This window comes from Leuciscus leuciscus (genome assembly GCF_965113295.1).
Source record: "Leuciscus leuciscus genome assembly, chromosome: 2".
Classification (NCBI taxonomy): domain Eukaryota; kingdom Metazoa; phylum Chordata; class Actinopteri; order Cypriniformes; family Leuciscidae; genus Leuciscus; species Leuciscus leuciscus.
In genome coordinates this window covers 60,239,912-60,266,240 of record NC_138726.1, presented here as the reverse complement: position 1 = coordinate 60,266,240, position 26,329 = coordinate 60,239,912, and the positions used below count along the sequence as shown (strand labels likewise).

General features: G+C 45.1%; 1 protein-coding gene and 1 pseudogene across 2 annotated transcripts in view; one reads left to right on the top strand and one right to left on the bottom strand.

Moving 5' to 3' along the window:
• Nucleotides 1–2,021, bottom strand: part of LOC309492435 (leukocyte immunoglobulin-like receptor subfamily A member 3) — a 64,905-nt pseudogene extending 62,884 nt beyond the window's left edge. The window contains exon 1 of the transcript XR_014211756.1: nt 1,985–2,021. The product of XR_014211756.1 is annotated as a leukocyte immunoglobulin-like receptor subfamily A member 3 (transcript). The remainder of the gene's footprint in view (nt 1–1,984) is intronic.
• LOC309492511 (uncharacterized protein) overlaps nt 1–26,329 on the top strand; it is a 147,553-nt gene that overhangs the window by 33,168 nt on the left and 88,056 nt on the right. The window lies entirely within an intron of this gene.

Below are 26,329 nucleotides of genomic sequence, written 5' to 3'. Positions count from 1 at the left end.
GTCATCCAGGGGTAAGTCGCACCTTACATTTGGTCAAGCAAAGATTTTGGTGGCCACTCATGGCTCGTGATGTTCGCAGTTTTGTTTTGGCTTGCTCAGTTTGTGCCACTGGTAAGACTTCTAACAGACCCCCAGATGGGCTCCTACAACCGCTGCCAATCCCTTCGAGACCCTGGTCCCACATTGCGCTAGATTTTGTCACCGCCCTCCCACCCTCTTTGGGTAACACGGTAGTTTTGACCGTGGTGGACCGATTCTCGAAGGCGGTTCATTTCATCCCCTTGCCCAAATTACCTTCAGCCAAGGAGACAGCGGTAACAGTCATTGATCACGTCTTTCGGTTACATGGCCTCCCGATAGACGTGGTCTCTGACAGAGGACCCCAGTTTGTGTCCAAATTTTGGCGAGAATTTTGTAAACTTCTGGGGGCCACTGTTAGTCTCTCTTCGGGGTTCCATCCTCAAAGCAATGGGCAAACTGAGAGAGCCAACCAAGATTTGGAGAGAACACTACGATGTATGGTCGCTCGAAATCCTTCCTCTTGGTGTCAGCAGCTGTCGATGGTGGAGTACGCACACAATTCCTTACCAGTGTCTGCCACGGGCCTGTCCCCATTTGAATGTAGTATAGGGTACCAGCCACCTATTTTTCCCAGTCTGGAATCCGAAGTCGCGGTCTCCTCCGCTCACGCCTTCGTCCAGAGGTGCCGTCGCACATGGACCAGAGCCCGTGAGACTCTGGTCCAGGTGGGAGCGCGCACCAAGGCCAAAGCCGATCGCCACCGGTCGAGGCCTCCCGTATACGTCGTTGGTTCCAAAGTGTGGCTTTCTACCAAGAACATTCCTCTCCGATCCGTTGCTAATAAACTTGCTCCCAAATTTATTGGCCCGTTTTCTGTCACCAAGATCATTAGTCCGGTGGCAGTCCGCCTCAATCTTCCTCCAGCGTACAGGAGGATTCATCCCGTGTTCCATGTATCAAAGATTAAACCTGTATTTTTTGCTCGTATTAATCCGCCTGCCCCGGTTCCCCCACCGCCGCGGCTCGTAGACGGGGAACCAACCTATTCGGTCAATCGTATTCTGGACTCTAGACGGAGGGGACGCGGATTCCAGTACTTGGTGGACTGGGAAGGTTACGGTCCGGAGGAGAGAAGTTGGGTTCCTGCTAGAGATATATTGGATCACTCTCTTATTGATGATTTCAATCAACAGGTACAGGAGGCTGGGAACGTCAGGGGACGTTCCTAGGAGAGGGGGTACTGTCACGGTGCATGGATCGGCTGTGTTCTCAGGTCCTGTGATTTGGTGTCTTTCATGTGGTTACATCATGCTCATTGGAATCAGCTGCTAATCAGTCCCCGCACCAGGTGTCTCACATTACCGTCAGCTACATATACTCACCTCATTCTCTCCTTCCTTGTCTGATAGTTGATCTGGATGTTGGACTGCCTTGTTGGTTTGTCTTGGTCTTGTTCGTGTTGGATTGTCTATTTCGCCGTTGATCGTCACTGGATTGTATTCATCACGGGAGATTCACGCCACGTCATCACCAGCCATCAAGCCACTGCGCCACCCAGCCGAGAGATAACATCATCACCCACGGAGTTCATCATTGTCTTCACGGAGTTTGTGTTCACCATATTTGTCGTCAATAAATATATGTGTTCACACTGCTTTTGCTTCCTATCTCATTCATTATCATCACATGAACTTATTCTGGAAACCTGTGGTTATTCTGACACACGTGTGAACTGACATCATACAACAACTAAATATGAAGTTCAGGCGAACATAAAAAAAAAAAAAAAAAAAAAACGTAACAACATCACATTGAATCTGATCAATAAATAATACAATAAGCAGTGAGACTGTGGGTTCATACTCTCCTACACAACAATCATTATTATATCCCATCTTCAGCTGAATATAATGCATTAGAAACAGAAAACAGAAGATAGTAAAGAATATGATCAAATACTCACAGATGAGAGGCAGTGCACAGGAGCCCATACTGTCACATTAATAGACTGTTTTAACAGCGCTGAGTGTTAAAACACACACTTACTATGGCAAGCTGTTTTAACTTTTATTCATTTGCAGGATATGAATGGTTGATATCAAGAATTAAATTTTTGATATCAACAATTACATTTTTTATACCAAAAATTTAATTGTTGATATCAACAATTTAATTCTTGATATCAACAATTTAATTCTTGATATCAAAAAGTTAATTGTTGATATCAAAAATGTAATTGTTGATATCAACAATTTAATTGTTGATATCTGTAATTATTTTTTCACTAGTGAAATGTCACCATAGGCTGCCATTCAAAATCAATTGTTGATATCAACAATTGATTTCTTACTAGTAGAAAAATAATTTCTGATATCAATAATTACATTGTTACTAGTAAAAATGCGAATTGCTGATATCAATAATTCAGTTGTCACTAGTTGAAATGTATATTCTTGATATCAACAATTGAATTGCTTCATTGCTTCAATTTTCATTTTGAATATCTGAAAATGTATCAATGTTATTTCAGATATCTAAAATGGCTTTCTTACTAGTAACGATCACATTCATGATATCAGAAATTAACATTGTCACTAGTGAAAATGGAATTATTGATATAAAAAATGAACATTGTTACTAGTAGCAATTCAATTGTTGATATCAAGAATAGACATTTCAACTAATGACAACTGAATTCTTGATATCAAAAATAAAGGTTTTTACTAGTAAGAATTATATTTCTGATATGTGAAATTGGAATTTCAAATTCTTGATATCAACAATTGATTTTGAATGGCATACTATGGTGACATTTCACTAGTAAAAATACAATTACAGATATCAAGAATTATAGTTTTTACTAGTGAAAAATTAATTATGGATATCAAGAATTAGCATTGTTACTAGTGGAAATGTAATTTCTGATATCAATAACTATCATTTTAACTAGTGAAAATTTAATTGTTGATATCAAGGATATCATATATCCATATTTCATATCCTGGAAATGAATAAAAGTTCACACGGCTTGCCATACACTTCCTGTGTTTAAAAGAAGAGATGAGGGAGGAGGAGATAAACTTACATAGAAATACACAGATAAAGAAAAGACAGATCCAGTCTGAGATATTTAGCTACTAATTTATTCAAGTTGTCACAGCTCTGTTCATCTACTTGTAAATCATATTTTCCAGATCAGTTCTGATGGAGATTGTTCTCACTGTTATTGTGTTCGTTCACACAGTCACACACAGAAGACAGACAGTGATTAAAGTGAAATCACCACGTGACATCTAATGTGTGTCTAATGTAACTCTACAACATATCAGTGAATGAAATACAGCCTTTTATCATAATGTTTCATAAAACGTACTCGGTTACTAACGTAACCTCGGTTCTCTCTAGAAGAGGGAACGAGTACTGCGTTTGAAAAACGCACTGGGAAAAGTCTCTTTTTCACGAAATACTGAAGCAAAAATTATCCTTAATTTTGTAATATTGTAAAGCGCATTGCAGCAGCACACAGCCATGGGCGAGACGGCTCGCTCGCTCATTGGCTGCTCTGCGGCAACTGCATAAGCCCATCGAGCGAGGCCTGTAAGATGACAGGCCAATGAGGGCGCTTCACGCCCTCCTTGCCACTTCCCACCGAAACGGGCGTGGCCTAGCCCTATAAAGGTAGCTCGAGAAGGCTGACTCACTTGATTTATTTCATCGCCGAAGCGAACCAGAGTTAATCGCACGCACAGCAAGGAACGCAGTACTCGTTCCCTCTTCTAGAGAGAACCGAGGTTACGTTAGTAACCGAGTACGTTCTCTTACGAGAGTTCTCTCGTACTGCGTTTGAAAAACGCACTGGGAACCCAATGTAAAACGCCGTGCGTGCTGGGAAACAGACACCTATAAGCCTGGAAGCGAAGCCCAGGAATTACAGTGCACAATCACCAGAGGGACTCACAGAGAGTCATGGAAACAGGAGGGGAATCCCTCCGTCCCCATATATGGTAGCGTCCGCAGACGCAATAACATGACATCACATAGACAAGGCAAAGAGCCTGACGAATGTGGGTACTACGCAATACTGCCCATATAACAGTCGGCAGCGCGCTGCGCTTGCGATCTCAGTGTTCTAATCAGACGACTGATTCAGCTACACCGACAATAGCTTAGCCTGTAAGGCGGGAACCTCTAGGTTATAAAACCTGATAAATGTAGACGGCAATACATATATCCTGTAAGGAGATCCCACTAGACCAAGCCCACGACGAGGCGACGCCTCTCGTGGAATGTGCTCTGACAGCCAGTGGGCACTGAAGACCCCTGGAAGTGTAAGCTAACGCTATGGCGTCAACTATCCATCTGGATAGGCTTTGTTTCGAAACAGCCATTCCCTTGGAACGTCCACTGAACGAGACAAATAGCTGCTCAGTCTGTCTGAAGACAGAAGAGCGAGACATATAAGCTCTCAGAGCCCTAACAGGGCAAAGAAAACGTAAGTCCCCTTCCTCGCCTGACACCGGCAGGGCAGACAGGGAGATAACCTGAGCCCGAAACGATGTGTTGAGGGATTTTGGCACATAACCATGCCTAGGTTTGAGTATGACTCTTAAGTCGTTAGGCCCAAACTCTAAGCACGCCACACTCACAGAGAGCGCGTGCATGTCACCTATGCGCTTCACTGAAGCAAGAGCCAACAAAACACTGTTTTGAATGACAGATGTTTGAGGCTAATTGTTTGGATGGGCTCGAAAGGGGAACCTTTCATGGCCTCCAAAAACCGTAGAGAGGCCCACATAGGGACCGAAGGAGGTCTGGGAGGATTCAGCCTCCTAGCTCCCCTGAGGAAGCGGATGACTAGATCGTTCCTTCCTAATGACTGACCGAGCGTTGTTTCAGAGAACGCTGTGATAGCCGCCACATAGACTTTGAGCGTGGAAGGGGCTCTGCCCTTATCCAACAGCTCCTGTAGGAAGGAGAGAACCTCCGTCACCTCACAATCGATGGGTGAAACGACCCCGAGCTGTGCACCAGCTGGAGAATACCGACCACTTCGAGGCGTAAAGCCGTCGAGTCGACGGAGCTCTAGCCTGAGTGATAGTATCTAGCACTCCCACTGAAAGGTCAGCGGGTACCCGTTGAGCGCCCACACGTGGAGGGACCACACTCCGGGTGAGGATGCCAAATCGAACCTCTGGCCTGCGAGAGGAGGTCCCTCCTCAATGGCACTGGCCACGGGGCAGTGTCTGCTAACTGCATCAAAAATGGGAACCATGGTTGGTTCTTCCAGAGCGGCGCTACAAGCAGCACTGAGCATTTCGTTCCCTGACCCGTTCTATCACCTGAGGAAGGAGGGAGACGGGGGGAAAAACGTAGAGCGGACAGCGCGGCCACATTCGGGACAGCGCGCTCTCGCTCTTGGAAAAGAACGCGGGGCAGTGAGCGTTTTCGTGGGACGCGAACAGGTCCACCTCCGCTCTGCCGAATCTCTCCCACAACAGCTGGACTGTTTGCGGGTGTAGAGACCATTCGCTCATGGGAATGTTGTTCCTGGACAGTCTGTCTGGACCCAAATTCTGTAGCCCAGGCACATGCACTGCTCTCAGCGAGCGCAAGTAGTGCTGAGGCCATATCAGGAGGCGTTCTGCCAACCTGTACAGGTCTCGGGATCTAAGACCGCCCTGGTGATTTATGTAGGACACCACAGACATGTTGTCCGAACGGACTAAGACGTGATGGTCCTTGATTCGGGGACGAAAAGCGCGTCAGCGCGTTGTCCACTGCCAACATTTCCAGGCAGTTGATATGTTGGAGCTTCTCACGTTCTGACCACAGGCCGTAGAACGATCTGCCCTCGAGCAGCGCTCCCCATCCCGAGGTGGAGGCGTCTGTCGACACCACTTTCACTCTCGAGGAAGTCCCCAGGCTTACACCTGATTGGTACCAGTCGCTCGTTATCCAAGGTTTTAGAGCTGTCACACAGCTCTGATCGACCTTGAGACGCAGCCGACCGGACGCCCACGCTCTGCGCGGTACTCGCGCTTTCAGCCAGAACTGCAAAGGGCGCATGCGGAGCAGGCCCAGCTGAAGAACTGGTGATGCTGAGGCCATGAGACCTAGCATCCTCTGAAATTTCCTGAGCGGGATAGTCGCGCCGCAGCGGAGAGAGCTCGCTGCGCGCTGAATGTTTAGCACGCGCTGTGGCGACAGCCGTGCCCTCATAGACTGTGAGTCCAGAACTGTACCCAGAAACGAAATCGTTTGACTGGGGTTCAGCGAACTCTTCGTCCAATTGACTCTGAGACCAAGATTCTCGAGGTGATCGAGTAAAAAGGCCCTGTACTCCACGAGCTCTGATCGTGATTGAGCCAGAATCAGCCAGTCGTCCAAATAGTTCAGCACTCGTATGCCTCTGTTTAGTCTGAGAGGAGCGAGTGCTGCGTCCATGCACCTCGTAAGTGTACGAGGTGCCAGGGATAAGCCGAATGGCAGGACTGTATACTGGCATGTCTGGCCCTCGAAGGCGAATCTCAAGTATCGCTATCTGTATTTGAAAATACGCGTCCTTCAGATCTATCGACATGAACCAGTCTCCTCTGCGAATATGAAACTGCGTTTCATTAATGCTTTGTTCAGCTGTCTTAGATCCAGTATGGGTCTGAAACCCCCGTCTTTCTTGGGCACCAGAAAGTATCTGCTGTATAGCCCCCCTTCGCTTTGAGCTTGAGATACAGGCTCTATAGCCCCTTTGCTCATCAGTTTTGATATTTCGGCACGAAGTAGGTGTGCTACTTCTGAATTCACCGTAGTTTTGACGCGCGCTGTGAAGCGGGGAGGGCGTCGACAAAACTGTAGCGAGTAGCCTCTCTTTATAATATCCAGCACCCACTCCGAAACCCCTGGAAGCGCTGCCCATGCTTCTGCATGGATGGCTAAGGGTTGGATGCAAAGCGCGCCCTGTTTGCTGGGCGACAGAGGCGCTTCGGTGTGCTGTAACGTAGGCGTTATGCCTGTGACATTCGAGGCGGGGAGCGCGCTGATCACAGTGGCAGAGCGCTCGTCCTCGACCCCACTACGGTGCTTAACCGAGTGGGACTCATGTTGTCTGTGAGTAAGTGTGGGCGGGAAGCGGGCACATTTACTGCTTTTGATGCGCTGTCTGCCTGAGCAGAGCGAGCGTGCACAGGTTTCGTTTTACAGAAACCACGTGACATGTGGGAAATGGGCACATTTACTATGTTGGGTGCGCGATCGAGCTGAGTCGATTTTTCTGGGTAGCCGTAAAACGGCTTTTGTGTGCAGGCAAGCAGGCACGAGTTGTACCACGTGCTCGTCGGCTGCAAAATACACATCTGCAGTCGCCTCTCAGGGCACTAGCAGAGCGATTTGTATTCGCCGGCATACATTTTTTTTTTTTTTTTTTGCCGTTAGACCCGGGAATCGAACTCGGGTCGCCCGCGCGAAAACCTGAGAATCTACCACTGGGCCACAGTGGAAGACACATTGGCTTTCAGTTAACGCGAGTGTTTGTTTGCAAGCATGCGGGTAGCATAACATGCAATATCGACATTTTCAGACGCACTCGACCTCGCTGCGGTGTTTAACCGAGTGAGGGAGGGCTGGGCGAGTCCCGTAGGACACGTAATGTCTGTGATTGAATGTGGGCTCGGAAGAGCGGCACATTTACTGCATTGAGCGCACTGTCTGCCTGAGCAGAGCAAATGCGGAAAGGCTTCTTTTATAGAAAACCATGAGACATGCAGAACATAGTGTTTGTGGGCATCAGCAGTGGGCACGTTTACTATGTTGTGTGCGCAAACAACCTTAGTCGATTTTATGAGCGCGGGCCCTGTATGAAGGGCTGTGCTTGTGTGTAGGGATGGGCACTAGACAGTGGGCATCTTCTCTACACATATAGCACTATCGGCAGTGGCCGGAACACCAGAAATACATCCCTATGGGATTTTTCTAGGTAGCCGTAGAACGGCTTTTGTGTGCAGGCAAGCGGGCATGGGTTGTACCACGTGCTCGTCGGCTGCAAAAATTCACATCTGCAGTCGCCTTTCAGGGGACTGACAGAGCGATTTGTATGTGACGGCATAAATTTTTCTGCCGGTGGACCCGGGAATCGAACTCGGGTCGACTGCGCGAAAAGCTATTAATCTACCACTGGACCACAGAGGAAGACAAATAGGCTTTCAGTTACCGCGAGTATTATCCACACTAGCGTTTGTTTGCAGGCATGCGTGTAGCACAACATGCAATACTGACATTTTCAGATGCCTGAAAAGTGTCAGAATGTGAGAAGAGTGGATATCGCCCGGTTTCATTGGGGCTAAAACACTCCATTCTCCTTTCGCCAGTGACGCACGGGAACCGTAGAAACAGTGTTCGGTTGCAGGCAAGCGGGTACTACGCGCTTGCTGGCTGCAAAAATGCACCTCTGCAGTCGCCCTCAGGGGACTGACAGAGCGGAGCATTGGCGGCATAATATATGCCGCAAGACCGGGACCGGGAATCCACCACTGAGCCACAGGGGGATAAAGGTAAAATTAGGTCATAAAGTATTGCATGCAGGGTAAGATTTGTGAAAGTGTAAATAAGATTGCAAGCAAATTAAATTTGCATGCGCAAGAGAAGATTTGTAAAGGTGTAAATCGCCTTTCAAGTGTAAGAAAAAAATATTTGCAGCATTTAACTGTTATTCGTAAGTGTAATGCATGTATTGTGAAGCTGCAGCTTCATGCTAACGCAAAATAAATAGGATCTGTATTCTTCTGACTTCCATTTTTCCACGCTAACACTTTTGGCACGGTTTTTGCGCACAAATACGGCCAAAAGCATTGCAGGCCTGTGAACAGCAATTGGCAACCGAAAGCAACAGAGTTAGGAACTGCAAAACAGATTCATTGCGTAAAATCAAACTTTGTGTAAAAAAATAAACTGTTGCAAATGTCTATATGACTTCTTGTGTACATGAGGCAAAAAAAAGTTACCAAAATAACCCGATTTGTACAGTTGCGTCTTTCCTTTACCTGCGCTTCCAGTTTTGACCCGGTTCTCTCACTCATTGAGTTCGATAGGCTTATGCAGTTGCCGCAGAGCAGCCAATGAGCGAGCGAGCCGTCTCGCCCATGGCTGTGTGCTGCTGCAATGCGCTTTACAATATTACAAAATTAAGGATAATTTTTGCTTCAGTATTTTGTGAAAAAGAGACTTTTCCCAGTGCGTTTTTCAAACGCAGTACGAGAGAACTCTCGTAAGAGAAACTGTTTTCTGTTCCTCTTCGGCTCTCAGTATAACAGGCCTCGACTCGATGGGACTGGAGAAATGGTTGGAGAAACAGAATCAAAAAAGGCCAGATATTCTTTAAGTCAGGGTTAGGGTTAGTAGTAGTAAGTTAATAAAGTGAACAGGGCCTTTGGAAAATGAGTCCTGACCTTTTAAAAAGTTTCCTTAATGTGTGTTAACAGACCCTGAATATGGAGAACATTAGGACCCTGAAACACACAAGCTGTCGACCAGCGATCTGCAGTCAACATCACAATCCCTGTTGCTGATAAAGCGGATGCATTTGAAATAGCTTGTTTGTTTAATAAAGATTGTTTTACATGAGGATTGATAGAATAAACAAGTAATCCAATGTCATTCAATTCTGGCAGAATCTGCATATTTTCCATCCTTTTTTAGTTTATTAAAAACATTCTTTCTGTAATATGAGATAAAAATCTTCATCATAAAAGTGTTTTCAGAGCGGTTCATAAACCCTTAATGAAGAAATTAAAAACGAGGACCGTGACGTCTCCCAGCATGGCACAGCCGGGGCCCCACCCTGGAGCCAGGCCTGGGGTTGGGGCTCGTATGCGATGGGGCCCGGCCGGGCTCAGCCCAAAGAAGCAACGTGGGGCCGCCATCCCATGGGCTCACCAGACTGGTGCAAAGTCCTGGATATGGAAATTAGCTCTAGGGACGTGGAACGTCACTTGCTGGTGGGGAAGGAGCTTGAGAATGTGCTTAAGCTTGAAAGATACCGACTAGAGTCGGGATCACCTCCACGCACGGCTTGGGCTCTGGAACCACACTCCTTGAGAGAGGATGGACTCTTCACCACTCTGGAGTTGGAGTTCACCCCGGTGAACGAGAGGGTCGCTTCCTTGCGCCTTTGGGTCAGGGATAGGTCTCTCACTGTCGCTTGTGCCTACGGGCCGAACGGCAGTGTAGAGTACCCGGCCTTCTTGGGGCCTCTGGGAGGGGTGCTGGAAATTGCTCCAACTGGGGACTCCGTTGTTCTACTGGGAGACTTCAACGCCCACGTGGGCAGCGACAGTGACACCTGGAGGAGCGTGATTGGGAGGAACGGCCCCCCTGATCTGAACCCGAGTGGTGTTCTGTTATTGGACTTCTGTGCTAGTTACAGCTTGTCCATAACGAACACCATGTTCAAGCATAAGGGTGTCCATTAGTGCACATGTCCATCAGTGCACATGATCGACTTTGTGGTTGTTTCATCTGACCTGCGGCCGTATGTCTTGGACACTCGGGTGAAGAGAGGGGCGGAGCTGTCAACTGATCACCACCTGGTGGTGAGTTGGATCCGATGGCGGGAAAGGAAGCTGGACAGACTCGGCAGACCCAAACTGACTGTGAGGGTCTGCTGGGAACGTTTGGCCGAATCCCCTGTCAGAGAGATCTTCAACTCCCACCTCCGACAGAGCTCCGACCAGATCCCGAGGGAGGCTGGAGATATTGAGTCCGAGTGGACCATTGTCGACGCGGCCGCTCAGAGCTGTAGCTGTAAGGTCTCCGGTGCCTGTCGAGGCGGCAATCCCCGAACCCGGTGGTGGACACCGGAAGTAAGGGATGCCATCAAGCAAAAGGAGGAGTCCTATCGGGCCTGGCTGGCTTGTGGAACTCCTGAGGCAGCTGGCGGGTACTGGTAGACCAAGCAGACTGCAGCATGGGTGGAGTTCGGTGAGGCCATGGAGAAGGACTACCGGTTGGCCTCGAAGAGATTCTTCACAGTTGCCTCCGATGGAAAATATGACTTAAAGCAAGGATTTCCAATAAACCTATAGTTTCATCACAAGCATTTTTTTACCAAGCAAATCTTACCAGAAAAACGCCACATGTTAGTTCAGTCTACGGCCAGTTCTGTTTTTCTTTAAAAAAATTACCCGTAACCTAAAACAGCGATTATACACCGTGCTATTCCATTCTCAAAACGAAACGTGTTTCCGCGTAGACATTTAGTTTTACTCCAGCGATCCTCATTCAACAATGAACAACAACAAGGCAACACCGACAGAAAAAATAATTATAATTAATATAACAAGCCAAGGTCTACAAAACAGTAACATCACTCGAAAAACGTGAAATCCTCCTGCGTTGCAAAGAGTTTCATCTTGCTTCGGACTTTGACACACTGGCATTCTGACACAGTGAGCTTCACTGCCAATCTTATCTGTGTTTATGGACCATTTTCTGGATAGAGCTGTGCCACATCCAACAATTTTAGCTATCATCATTATCAGTATGATTAAATGCTAAACAGTTAAAGAAAAAAATAACATATTTAAACACATTTAAGACTTAAAACATATTTTAAAGGCTTAAAACATATTTTAAAGGGGGGGTGAAATTCTATTTCATGCATACTGAGTTTTTTACACTGTTAAAGAGTTGGATTCCCATGCTAAACATGGACAAAGTTTCAAAAATTAAATTGTACATTTGAAGGAGTATTTCTGTGCCAAAAATTGTCCTTCCGGTTTGTCACAAGTTTCGGAAAGTTTTTTTCGAATATGGCTCTGTCTCACGTAAGATAGGGCGGAATTTCCTTATATGGGTCCTAAGGGCACTTCTGCGCAGGCGCGCGCGCACTCGTAGACCAGACAGACAGAGAGAGAGAGAGAGAGAGAGAAGATAGCGAAAGCATCATCAAAGCGTCTCTGCTCGGGGTTTTTGGTTGCCAGGGCAGACAACCATGCACATATTCCCAAAGAACCCAGCGTTAACGTACCAGTGGATGGAGTTTGTTTTTTCAGAGCATCAACGGAGCTGTTTAAGACTTTGTTCCCTGCATTACGAGATGGTTGTTTTATAAACAAAGCCCAGATCGACGGATTTGCAGATCGTCTAATGCGAGCAGTCGCAATGATAAAGGTTCGCGGTCGTGATTGGAACCGGTGAGTAAAACTGGTAACGTTATCTGCTTCTAAAGTCTCTGTGTTGTTAGTGTGGCGCGTTAGCTTCGCCCACACGGCCATAGACAGTATAGCACACGGCCCGCCTCCAGCCGATCGTTTTTTTTCCGGAAATATTCGGTACAGCCTATCTGTCTTTTATAAATATGATCAAACTAAATACTTTTTGGAGATATTAAGGATGCAATACTACTCTAGGTACTCAAGATTAACAGGAGATTGAGTGAAAATGGGAATTTCAGACATTTGAGACATTTAAAAGAATTTCTAGAGAAAAAAAATATTAAAAAATATTTTATTAGAATTTGTTAATTAATGATAGCTGATATGAAACCAAGATTCTTTAAATGTTAATAGTTTATGCTACAATCATGTGAGTAATGTATAAGAACGTTCTCTTACGCCATTCCGGGAGGATCCATGCTGTTGCGCCGGCGGGGGTCCGATTACGATTTGCTATGATAATAAAACACAAGTTCAAACATTTTTGTCATAGATCAGATTATCTCATATTATTATAGATATAAACAAAACAGAATTCCGAGGGTTTTATTCAAACAACAATGTCCTTTCTTATTTAATTTTTCCTTCCCAAATGTTGCAATCTCTGCCTCCCTCTGGCTGCTGTTGACAAAAAGAAACGCGTATGTGTGACGAAGTGAGCTTTTTGGGTTTCCGTAGTGAAAACAAAAAGCATAGCGGAAAAAAAGGTTTACGGTGCGAATGTAGTAGTGACGCAGTCGATAATTTCCAGTTGAATGCTAGCATAAAAGTGCCTTTTATGCCCGTCTATGTGTACCACTGCACTGTGAGTAATAAAGCCCGAGTTCATTGCTGCAACCATCCGACACTTGACTGTTTTGTGCTTCGGCTCTGTTAGCCCGGACCACTATTGGCAAGTTACCTGCCACGAGCCAAGTTATTATGTTGAGACCAGCTCGCTCCAAACCACGGTTCGGAGCGTGGAAGCTGTAAAGGTAACACTGGGGGCTTCGTCCGGGATCTAACAAAAAAAAAAAAAAAAAAAAAAAAAAAAAAAGGTTCATCGGGCGCGTAATGACGGCGCTCGGGGCTCGAGCTAATGCTAGCGCTAGGACTACGAGGTCTGTTGAGATGGAAACCCCAAATGTAAGCACCAACCCGTTTTTAACGGATATAAGAGACATTAATGTGGACTCAGTTAATCACGGAGACGGCCGATATGCCGACAGCACCAACCCTTTCGCGGCTGGCACAGAACGAACGTTAGCCGCGGACGGCGCGATTGTTTACGGCCGGATGCCGTCATTCAACCTAGCTTCGCCCCCCACACCACCGTCATCACGGTTGACTAACCCGTTCCTAATGCCCGTGGAACCTCAGGATAAAACAGATGGTGAGTCCACATACTTTTATCAGCAAACATGTGACTGTTCAAAACGTGTGACATCCAGCTCAGCTGCAGCTCCATCGTACAGTTTGAAAAATAGCCCCACTCCAACGTTTGCCCTTCGCAGTGCAAACCAGCTAGCTAACCCGTTCACTTCCATGAGCTGTACGGCACAAAACCCATTTTCCCCGGCCCACGCATTGCTCTCCCAGTTCACTTCGACACCTTTTCCACCCTGCATGCCCCGGCCCGTGGAACGTAGTAGAGTAATAAGCTATGAAGATGACTATGCCTCACACTGTGATCGATATCAATATGGTCAGTCAGCTGTGCAAAGGGCCAAGTCGGCGCCACATATATCACACAAAGAGCCAGATGTTGAAATAATGGACACTAGTGATGATGAGTATTATGGGCATAAAGAGAGAATTCCAATATTAAAGCCAGGCCATTTCGATGGAACGGGCTCCTGGAAAGACTTTATTCACCGATTTGAAAGCTGTGCGAGGGCAAACCATTGGTCAGAAATGACAATGGCGGTTCAACTGAGATTCAGCCTGACTGGCGCAGCTGGAGCTATCGTCCATAAAAACCCCAGATCTGACCGCTGGAGCTACCGGCGGATTGTGACTGAAATAGAGACCGCCTACGGGCCGCGCTCTGACCATGCGGCAGCCATCGGCATTGAACTGAGACAGAGAGTTAGGGGGCAAAACGAAGCCTTACACCTATTAAGGGATGACATATACGAGAAAGTGTCCGTTGTGTATGCTGACCGTACAGAGCTGGAGCAGGACGCCATCAGTGTGGAGGTCTTCACCAACGCCCTGGCCGACCCTGAAGTGGTGCAAAAACTACTGGAGAAGCAGCCGCGCACCCTATCCAGAGCGTATGACATTGCACACAGCTACGAGACTACTAAGAGGGCCGCCAGAACGGTCACACAGTTCATGCAGCCTGGCCAACGTGGTTTCGTAAATCAGAGAGCCAGGGCCGCCACAGTACGTGAGAATAGCAGCAGGTCAGCTTGCGTGGAGCCAGTGGGGGTAGCTGTTTGTTCCATCGACTCGCCAGAGAGGGCTCCAAGATTTAATCAGCAGCGGCGCCAGAAGAGAGACACAAATGTCAAAATGCCTATGGGGGATGTCCAATGCCATAACTGCTCCGGTCTGGGGCATATCCAGAGGAACTGCCCTTCCCCCCGTCGACCCAGACAGCAAGGCTGGACAGTCAATAAGAACACAGCACCCGACACAGGTAAAGTGGTCACCTGTACTGCGAGTCAGGAAGATGACATGTGTGTTAAGATATGGATATATGAATTGGAAATGTGTGCTCTGCTTGACTCTGGTGCTAGGAGGAATGTGTTGCCCCTCCATGTCTTTAACTCCATTCCCACAGAGTCCAGAACCCCAATGGAGCCATCTGTCGCACAGGTCCTGCAGGGTATCGGCCCCAGTGGTTTGGCAGTGCTGGGGGAAGTCAACCTACCAGTACAAGTTGGGAGCAGAGCTACCAATGTGAACTTTATTATTGCCGACACAACAGAGAACACAGAGGTAATTCTGGGGCACCCTTTCCTCCATCAGACAAGTGCCCAGCTGGACTATGGTCGCCGTGAGATAACCCTCTTCTGTGAAAAGGTACCTCGTTTTAACCCAAGCCATCAGTCCCGGGTGCACATTGTCAGAGTGGCCCGCACAACAGTGTTGGAGTCTGGGTGTGAGTATGTAGTGCCTGGCACCGCCCATCTGCGCTATGCTACTGAGGGAGACCTGATGCTGAGCCCAACCAAGGGTTTCATAGAAAAGCACCATGTTCTTGTGGCTCACATCGTCGTACAGGCGCAGCGGTCAACCAATGTGCCCATCAGAGTCTTTAACCCTGGTGCCCTACCTGTCACCTTGAAGAGAGGTGCTGTGGCGGGGATTCTACAGCCAGCCACGGTGTTGGGGAAGGTGGAGCCCCAGCCAACCTTGGCCCCACCGGCCCTTGAACCTACTAACTCTGTCTGTGCTTCTTTACCGACCCACCTGCAGGTCCTGTATAACGAGAGCTGTGGTAGTCTGTCCAAGGGCGACCAGGAGAGGTTGGCCCGCCTGCTACGGTCTTACAGTGATGTCTTTTCCTCTGGGCCCACTGACCTGGGCCGTACGGGACTCGTGCAGCATGATATCCTCACCACCCCGGGTCCACCTGTGAAACAGCAACCACGCAGGATGGCTAGAGACAAACAAACTGCAGCAGACCAGCAGGTGCAGCAGAGCCTGGACACTGGTGTGGCCCAACCCAGCAACAGCAGCTGGGCTGCACCAATCATTATGGTCAGAAAGAAGGACGAGACCTTGCGGTTATGTGTCGACTACAGGCCCCTAAACGAGAGAACCATAAAGGATGCTTATCCACTGCCCCGCATCCAGGACACCTTAGACACACTGTCCACTGCCAGGTACTTCAGCACGCTGGATTTAACATCAGGGTACTGGCAGGTGGAGATGACGCCGAGAGCCCGAAAAGCTGCTGCTTTCTGCACCCGTAAGGGCCTGTTTGAATGGAACGTGATGCCTTTCGGACTGTGCAACGCGCCGGCCACGTTCCAGAGGCTCATGGACCGTGTCCTGGTGGGGCTGCAGTGGGAGACCTGTTTGGTCTACCTCGACGACATCATTGTCCTGGGGCGGGACGGAACTGAAATGTTGGAGCGACTGAGTCAAGTGTTTGACAGACTACGCGCAGCCAACCTGAAACTTAAACCGTCAAAGTGTGTCCTGTTCCGAGAGCAAGTGGCTTACTTGGGGCACATTGTCTCCGCCAAAGGTGTCGCCACCGACCCCCAAAAGATCCAAAAAGTGGCTGGGTGGCCCGCACCCCAAAACGTATCTGAAGTGCGTCAGTTTATCGGCCTGGCATCGTATTACCGACGCTTCGTTAAAGATTTCGCCTCCGTTGCCAAGCCCCTCCATGAACTGACCAAAAAGTATGCACGTTTTAACTGGACGGACGAATGCCAGGAGGCGTTTGAACAGCTGAAAAGCCGTCTGACGTCAGCACCCGTGTTGGGTTATCCCCTCGACAGTGGCCAGTTACTCCTCGACACGGATGCCAGTGACTGGGGAGTTGGAGCAGTCCTCTCCCAAGTGCAAGAAGGTGTGGAGAGAGTACTCGCTTATGGGAGCAGGAGATTGTCAGCCACTGAGCAAAACTATTGCACCACCAGACGAGAACTTCTGGCAGCTGTCGAATTCACCTCTCATTTCCGGCAGTACCTGCTAGGGAGATCATTCATCATACGGACTGACCACAGCAGCCTGCGTTGGTTGACTCGGATGAGGGAGCCCGAGGGCCAACTCGCTCGCTGGCTGGAAAAACTGGCAGAGTACGACTTCCAGGTGATCCATCGTCCAGGGAGACACCACCAAAATGCAGACGCGCTCTCCAGAAGACCCTGCGGGATGTCCTGCCCATGCACAGTGCCAGAGCCTAGCCTTCATAACCAGCTTCAGCACAAAGGGATTCAGTGCAACATGGCAGAGAGTCCAGCTGCAGAGGATGCTGGGGAAACTCCTGCAGAGCAACCTCCAGTGGGGGTAGTGGTGCCCAAAGGTAGCTATGGAGGCAGCCCTGCAGTCGAGCCTAAGTATCTTCCAGTGGGGGTAGTGGAAGCTGTCAGTGACAACCCAGCTGCCTCTTCGTTCCGTCCAGGTGTCTACAGGGTCAGTGAGCCAGCCCAAACCAACCTGTTCAGTGGTTGGACCAGGGAGGAGCTAATCAGTGCCCAAGAAGCTGACCCAGATATAGCACCAGTAAGGAAGTGGATGGACAAAGGGATGGGCAGGCCATCCTGGGTTGACATAGCACCCTACAGCCCTGCCACCAAAGCCTACTGGTCACAGTGGAAAAGGCTCTACCAGAAAGACGGAGTTTTATTGAGGAAGTTTTACTGTACGGATGGAAGGGTGTTCTATCCACAGATCCTGCTGCCTCAAGAGTACCGCGTCTCAGTGACAGAACAATTGCATGATGGCCCAGTCGGTGGCCATTTTGGAGGAGAAAGGACCCTCGCACGTCTCAAGGCCCGGTACTACTGGTACAATATGAGAGATGACGTCACCCTGTGGTGCCGTACTTGCACCAGCTGTGCAGCGAAAGCCCGCCCCAGGAAAACACCTCAAGCCGCCATGGGCACAGTGCGAGTTGGTGCCCCCTTTGAACGGATCGCAGTTGATTTAATGGGACCATTAAATGAAACTGAAAGGCACAACCGCTACATAATAGTAGTACAGGACTACTTTAGCAAATGGGTGGAAGCCTATCCTGTTCCCAACGAACAAGCAACGACAGTGGCTGAAAAGATTGTTTCCGAGTGGGTGTGTAGGTACGGAGCTCCACAGTGCCTACATAGCGACCAAGGTACCAATTTCGAGTCGGCTGTGTTCCAGGAAATGTGTGAGCTGCTGGGAATCGACAAGACGCGGACCACGCCGTTTCGCCCACAGTCAGATGGCCAAGTAGAGCGTTTCAATGCCACCCTGCAGAAAATCATAGCCACCACTGCGGAACGATGTCATTGGGACTGGGACATTATGACACCATATGCAGTCATGGCTTACCGCGCTACTAAACACAGCTCCACGGGCCTGACGCCTAATATGATGTTGTTCGGACGGGAAATTACAGAGCCAGTGGATCTTGTTGCTGGGCTGCCACCTGACCCAGACAACACTACTACCCCTCCATCTTATGTTGTACAGCTCAGGAAACGGCTCGAGCTATCTCACCAGTTGGCCCGAGAGGCGCTGGGAAAATCTGTGGAGCGTGCTAAACGACAGTACGATAAAAATGTTTGCAGAGTCCAACACAAAGTCGGTGATGCAGTATGGCTCTTGGTCAAAGGCACAAAGAGAGTACAGAATAAAGTGCGAAAGTTCCTGCCTTCCTACGAGGGCCCATACTTCGTCGTTGGTGTACTGGACGATTTGGTCTATCGGATTAAAAGGGGCCCGAGGACAAAGATGAAAGTCGTTCATCACGACAAACTTAAAGCTTTCCATTCCAGGACAACACTTGACAATGACTGGGTCTTTCAGGAGGCTGAAACGTGGGCACCAGTGGAGGCACCACCCCCGTTGTCAGACCCCAGCTCTTCAGAAATCATTATTAGCCCCCTTGACCTTTGGGGCGAATCACCAGAGGCAGAGGACCCTGTGGTGGGTTCCCTTCCGGGTCTTTTCTCTTTACCACCATCATCGGCAGCTTCACCGAGCAGCAGCCAGCTCCCTTGCCACCCCGCTGAGCCTTCACTAATTGAGGCTGGGACCCAGCATGAGGCAAGGGGACAAGCTGCTCGCCCTGTTTTGAACTCCACCCCTCGGCGTCAACCCCGGAGGGTCCGCAGAGCTCCTGACATGTTTGGTGACTGGATTGGTTATTGAGCACATCTGCCTGAGGTTGGGTGTAGGCGGATCGCTGCCCTCCTCAGAGGAAAAGAGTTCCAGTAAAAATAAAGACAACAAAACAAAAGAGTTCATGTGTTGTCAAAACAAAAGAGTTCCAGTATTGTATCATTACAAAAGTAACTTGTTTATGTTGTTAAAAATGTGAAGATAGTTTGGGCTTAATATAATTGTTTACTATCAACAGTCGGTAATTTGGATACTAATGGGCTACATAGTTTTGTTATAGCATCCTGGGTATGTTTACTGCTAAGAACTTAGTTTAACAGAATATTTTGCTTCAGTTTTGCACTTGAAATCCTGCACCCCTGGGTAATTTTGCGCTAACTTTGGGTTGAGTGGTTAAAGTAATAGTCCCATTTTTCTCAGGGAATGTATAAGTGTCATGTCTACATTGCCTAGGACATTTGCTTACATGCGAAGGAGTATGCAAGATGCTTTAATGGACGTTGCCTCTTCACCTTAGCTTTCCACTGGAGGAGGGTCCTTCAAGGACTGTGGGAAATACGGGTCATGGTTGGGGATGTTTGTATTATGACTGTCTAATTAATATTTCCCTGTGTACAGTGTAATGATTCTGGAGATATGTTAAAGGTTTAATCATTCTCCAGAGTGGGGGTAGTGTTGCAATCTCTGCCTCCCTCTGGCTGCTGTTGACAAAAAGAAACGCGTATGTGTGACGAAGTGAGCTTTTTGGGTTTCCGTAGTGAAAACAAAAAGCATAGCGGAAAAAAAGGTTTACGGTGCGAATGTAGTAGTGACGCAGTCGATAATTTCCAGTTGAATGCTAGCATAAAAGTGCCTTTTATGCCCGTCTATGTGTACCACTGCACTGTGAGTAATAAAGCCCGAGTTCATTGCTGCAACCATCCGACACTTGACTGTTTTGTGCTTCGGCTCTGTTAGCCCGGACCACTATTGGCAAGTTACCTGCCACGAGCCAAGTTATTATGTTGAGACCAGCTCGCTCCAAACCACGGTTCGGAGCGTGGAAGCTGTAAAGGTAACACAAACTTACCAAAAAAAAAAAAAAGTGTGATTTTTTACAGTTAAAGTCTAATGAAATCTGTTCGAACTAAATGACAATTCAACAGGATTTGTTGATCAGAACCCAGATAGCAACTTTGTGTTGGCCCAGATCCGGCCCACATCCGGCAAATGTGGGATGATGATCTGGCACACATGCAGCGTGGAATGACGGACCTTGGGCGGCTCACTCCTGTTTGCCAGATCTGGGCCACAAGCAGGCCATAGCAATGCCACACGTCAGCCAAGAGCAAAGAAATACAATTTGGTTGGGTGACTTCAGATGATATGGACCACTTATGATAACATATAAAGATACTTATTTTTGTCTCTGGCTTTAACAGTGTGTTTATATAACACAGTTTCAATAGCAAACCCAGTCAACACGTGAGATCATGCATCTCTCAGTTATCTTTCTATGCATGCACACGCTCCACTGCCTCAAAATGTTCTCTGAAGTCTCCTTAAATCTGTGGCAAATAGATCAAGTTTTATCTTCGCTCTCGAGTGTCAGACACAAACCAGAGACTCACTCAGTTAGAATTACAATTAGGTTTTTCTAATTAAAGGAGATATGAATTCCCTCATCCATGATGCAGCATTTATAATTCACTTAAAGTATTTGTCACACCCAGACCAGGCAAGATAAAAAAAACAACAACAACAACATATTAGTAATGATTATGAAAAAAAGACAATGCATGTCCTTTTGATGTCTTGCATATTTTTTTTTTTCTTCACAAAGAGAAAAGAAATAGCCTAATCTTACCTGGAGAATAAAAACAGATGACACTGATGACCCTTTCTAATACATTTTCATCCGTTTTCTAACAGTATATTGTCAGTAATTGAAACTTATGTCCAGTAATATCTGCGTGTGTCTGAGAAAGCTCTAAGGAAATAGTTACTGCTCTCACAACTGTTTTTTTTTTCACTTTCATATGATTGAGTCAATGCTACTGTTGGTTAATGATCTACAGCGATCAAACAATAGCACACTCACTATCATGGCTCTAAATCAGGACAAAGGGAATATTCAGATCAACAGAATTTGTGTTATATCCTTTAGCATATATTTATAAACATGATTATAATGATGAAGCTTTTTTTCTGAAGTCACTGAATTAAAACAAATGTATTGTTATACCAATTAATGTCCCTCTGTACATTTCATACATTGCATTATTGTGATATTGTTCTTTATTATGCAGTATATAGACTCATCATTTAAAGCATCCTAGATCAGTTTTCCACTAAGGTAGTATTAGTTAGGAGATTTGTGAGATGTTTTCAGTCATTGGTTTTATTTGATTTCATTACATGACTCACATCAATGAGAGTCTGACTATCATTCTCACAGTTTATTTTAAACATCTTGCATTTCCTTATAAAGAAACTGCATTTTATATCTTATTTATCTCTGGTTGAGGTTTGACTTTGGACCCTGGATGAAAATGAAAGCATTTAAAGGCGTTTTGAAGCAGTATAATATCTTTTATTATGAAACTTTGAACCTTTGTTTAGCTTATCTGATAATACAATAGACAAACTGCAACATATGTTTCTGACAATAATTAACCACATTTCACTGTCCTCAGATCACTGCAATAGAAGTTCCACCGCTGTACATTATTGTGCACAGATACTGCACTGTAAAAAAAAAAATTGTTCACTCAACTTAAATTTTTTAGTTATCTTTTTGCTTTGACTCAGTTAAGTTTTATTTACTTAATCTACTAAGTATTTTCAACTTAAAAAGTTTAGTTGACATAGCTAAAATAGTTGACCCAACAACTTATTTCAAGTAACCTGGACTTGTAAAGTTGAGTTGAAATATGATAACTTACATTTTCAAGTTATCTGTACTAAAATTTGTTCATTGAACTCAATTTGGCATATTCCCAACTTGCAATAGCACATTCAACCAAAAAAAAAAAAAACTGATTTTTCCATTCAAATTATTTTATTGTCCCTTATAAATCAATAAATGTTGAGGGAAAACTCAGTTAACATATTCAAAGGATTACCATGAATTTTTACTTTGTTACAACTTTTTAACTGTAAAATACAGCTAATAGCTAACACTTCTCTTAGTAGAAATGCAAAACAAATCTGATTATTTGTAAATACAAACTAAAAACAACATTATATATGTAGCTCACACAAATTTTTTAATACCATTGTTAATTGCTCACTCTCATGCCATCCAATACCTGTTAAGACTTGCCTTTGTTGGAAGACGAATTAAGATCTTTTTAATGAAATCTGTGAGCTTTCTGTCCCTCCTTTGACAGCCTACGCAACTAGCACTTTCAAGGTCCAGAAAAGACATCCTTAAAGTAATCCAAGTGATTTCAGTGGTTTAAGCTCAGTTTTATGAATCACTGCGAGTGTTTCATACCATTATTAAATAGTTTTCTCCATTGCATGCTTAAAAGAGCATGACAGCTTCATGTGTGGACGCGAAAGCAGACACTGTTGCATGTAAACAAATATATAAACCACTGGAGTCACTTGGATTACTTTAAGAATGTCTTTTTACTTCCTTTCTGGACCTTGAAAGTGCTAGTTATGTAGGCTGTCAAAGGAGGGACAGAAAGCTCACAGATTTCATTAAAAATATTTTAATTTATTTTTCAAAGACAAACAAAGGTCTTTTAGGTTTGGAGCAACATGAGGTTGAGTACCCAAAATGAAAATTACTTTGTTAGATAAACTAACACCAAGATTGTTCACATTAATAATACCCCTTTAACTGTAAAAATAACTTTAAAACACATGCAATCTTGTTGAAAATAGATGTCAGGCCATTGATGCAGAGAACTTGGAAAAAACTTTTAAAAAAAAAACAACAACAACTGAAAACTGTAAAATACAAAACACAGGCCTTTGGTAGACAACACCTTACCTCAATAACATCTTTAATTCAACAATGTATTTTTAAGGGAGTGCACTCTTGCACTGCAGTTATCAGCTCCAATGTTCATCAACAGCCTCTGAATCACCTCGAATGTGTATCTCATGTTTTTGGGGTAGTTTATGTTGAGATCATAAAGCAATCCCATCAAGTTCACATATGCATTTGGTATGTCACCAAGTCCTCGCAGAACAACTGCTTCCTCGATTACAAGGGCCACATCATTAGTCTTGCATGGAATGGGGTCTGTCACATCTTCCACCACTATGATGATTCCAAGAGTCATGCCCCTGATCATTTCTTCTTCGGAATCTGTGTGCTGTAATAAAAAATGACAAACTTCAAAATGTGCTTTCACACATACAACACTGAAGCTCAAAGTGATATCTAAAGGTTAAACTTTTTACCCTATTCATGTGAGAAAAAGAATGAATAGGCTATATTTGGGTCTTTTTCAAAACTTTCCCCTAATGAGATTCTTCGGGGCTTTTTTTCTTACTCGGGACATATTGAGGATACAAAATCAGTTGAGTTTGCTTCTGTTGCAATTTGTTCAACCTTTTTTCATAAAATGAGTGGACTATAACAGAACTTTCATTTTTGGATGAACTATCCCTTTAAATTGACATAATTAGGTCAAATACTATACACTGTGAATAAATGGAGGCATTTTGCATATTCATAGATCTGTACAATAAAAGAAGCAAGGGTATAAAAAGTTACAATCAAGCTAAAATATTTTGACATTACATGTCATTTTAATTATCACAGATAAAACAGTTTTAAGGGATACAATTATTGACTAGAAGGTCAAGAATAATTAATTTTAATTGATTTTAAATACTTCTGCATTAACAAATGGCATATCACCTTTTCCTTCAATATTCTGCAGCACTAAAAGCTATGCATGACAAAAGAAATTGCAAGAAAGGAAATGCTCATAATGTTTATGAAAAAAGTACAGGATAAATATATGTACTTACATTTCTATATAGGCTGTCCATTATGGTCCTCATTTCTGCAATCTCAGTGGTCGCGCCTATCGATCGTCTTATTTACAGCCGTATCACTGAAAGCTATAATTCGCCATTATAGCACATCTGCTATAATGGCGAATATAACGGATGTGTGTCTAACGTTACCTTTGAGTGCAGGTGAGGACACCTTCGAGCTACATTCGGTGAGTCGGTGGAGAAGCAGATCCGCGACCTGCTAGAGAGGCAGGCCGAGCTGCGAGATCGGAAACATCACGCGTCGATGCTCACAAGCGCCTCGTTCCCTTCCTTCTGCTCCAACACCATCCCTAATAGACGCAAACTGGAGATAGAGATGGATGTCCTAAAGCAGCAGAAAATAGTACTCCATCTACAGGAGGAGTACTACAAACTAAAAATTGAGCTACTCAAAAATAAAACTAATAACAAATAATATATTTTTTTTTTGTGTCTTTGTAACGGGTACCGCGGCAGCGGCACCGTGGATAACAGATTCATTCCTGTAACACAGGAGAGAAACGAGGAGACAGTGTTATCAGTTTCGAGCTCTGCAGTAATTTATTTTCTGAATTTTCTTCAGCAATCACATCTCTATTGTTAAGTGTCATTGTATGTTTCACATATTACATGTTCAGTGTCTTTTTAACATTACGATGAATTTTCAGTGTCCATGTCAATGCAAAATCCATATTAAAATAAACCTCTTTACACCAAATGCATGTTCACTTACTCTTCATGCTTGTATTTTATACTATTTATCAAAATGAAATGTAAAGACTATTTTTAGATACTTAGAATCTTCCATTCACAGTATTTTATCAGTATCATGTTAATACAGTACTGCAAAATCATGCTCAGAACTCATAAAGTGCTTAAAGTGTAACTTTTAACCTCATTTTAAACTGTAAACATTTTCGTATAAACTCGTTGAGCAAAAAACATTTCCAACAGATGGTGGGGAACTGACATACAGTGAGCTAAACATATCTGTTAACATTACAAGCTAAAAAAACATCTTCATATGCATATATACGGGGAAAGTGTGTGTTGAGCTGACTTGCTCTCTAGTAATGTCTCTCGACCGTTACTCTGCAGGACTCGTTTCAGTCCTCTCGTTTCAACTCATTTCAAACTAAATCAAAAACAGACCCTAACGAAACTCATTTCACTAAAAACAGTTCACTCATATCTCACATACATTTCAGCATACAGGCCGTGCAGAATTATTAGGCACGTTGATTTTCTGATCATATTTTATTCCCAGGAACATTTTGCCAATTCCAAACCATATTAATCTTAATAACTACTATTAATTTTGTATTTAATCATTTATAAGTGATATATAATTGTTCATGAAGGCTGAAAATGAAAAATGCCTTATTTTCAGGTGTGCAGAATTATTAGGCAAGTTTTCTTTTTCAGATAAAATAAGCCAAAAAAGAGATTTAACTCGGACTGAAAAGTAAAAACTTATTAAATCCCCATGAGAAGAATGCAATACTAATGCAATACTAGAGATTGCAGTTAAGGCATGACCATTGGACAGTGAAATGCTCATTGGGTCAGCAGGGTCAGACAAAAACAGGTGGAGAAGAAAAGACACATGTTAACTGCAAAAGAATTAAGAATTAAGGTGAAGAATTAAGTGTGAAACCATCAGGAACCCTTTAGTCTTCAGCGCCACCATTTTCCAGAGCTGCAACCTACCTGGAGTCTCCAGAAGTGCAAGGTGTCAGGGTCTCAGAGACTTGGGTTAGGTAAAGAATCCTAAAAAATGACCCCCACTTAATAAGAGTCACAAGCTGAAGTGTAATAAAATACATGAAGACTGTTTTTTTATAGGCTTTATAGAACGACAGATTGAGAGTGACTCTTGAAGGACCAGCACCACCTCCTCTTCTACCACTATTTGAAGAATTCATCTTCCAGAATACGTTTTAATAAGTTTTGTGAGTTTATTTTTAGTCCATCTCCTACCCTGAAGTCCGTTTTGCAGAGATGGACTAAAAATTAACTCACAAAACTTATTAAAACGTATTCTGGAAGATGAATTCTTCAAATAGTGGTAGAAGAGGATGTGGTGCTGGTCCTTCAAGAGTCACTCTCAATCTGTCGGTCTATAAAGCCTATAAAAAACAGTCTTCATGTATTTCACAACACTTCAGCTTGTGACTCTTATTAAGAGGGGGGTCATTTTTTAGGATTCTTTACCTAACCCAAGTCTCTGAGACCCTGACACCTTGCACTTCTGGAGACTCCAGGTAGGTTGCAGCTCTGGAAAATGGTGGCGCTGAAGACTAAAGGGTTCCTGATGGTTTCACACTTAATTCTTTATCTTAATTCTTAAT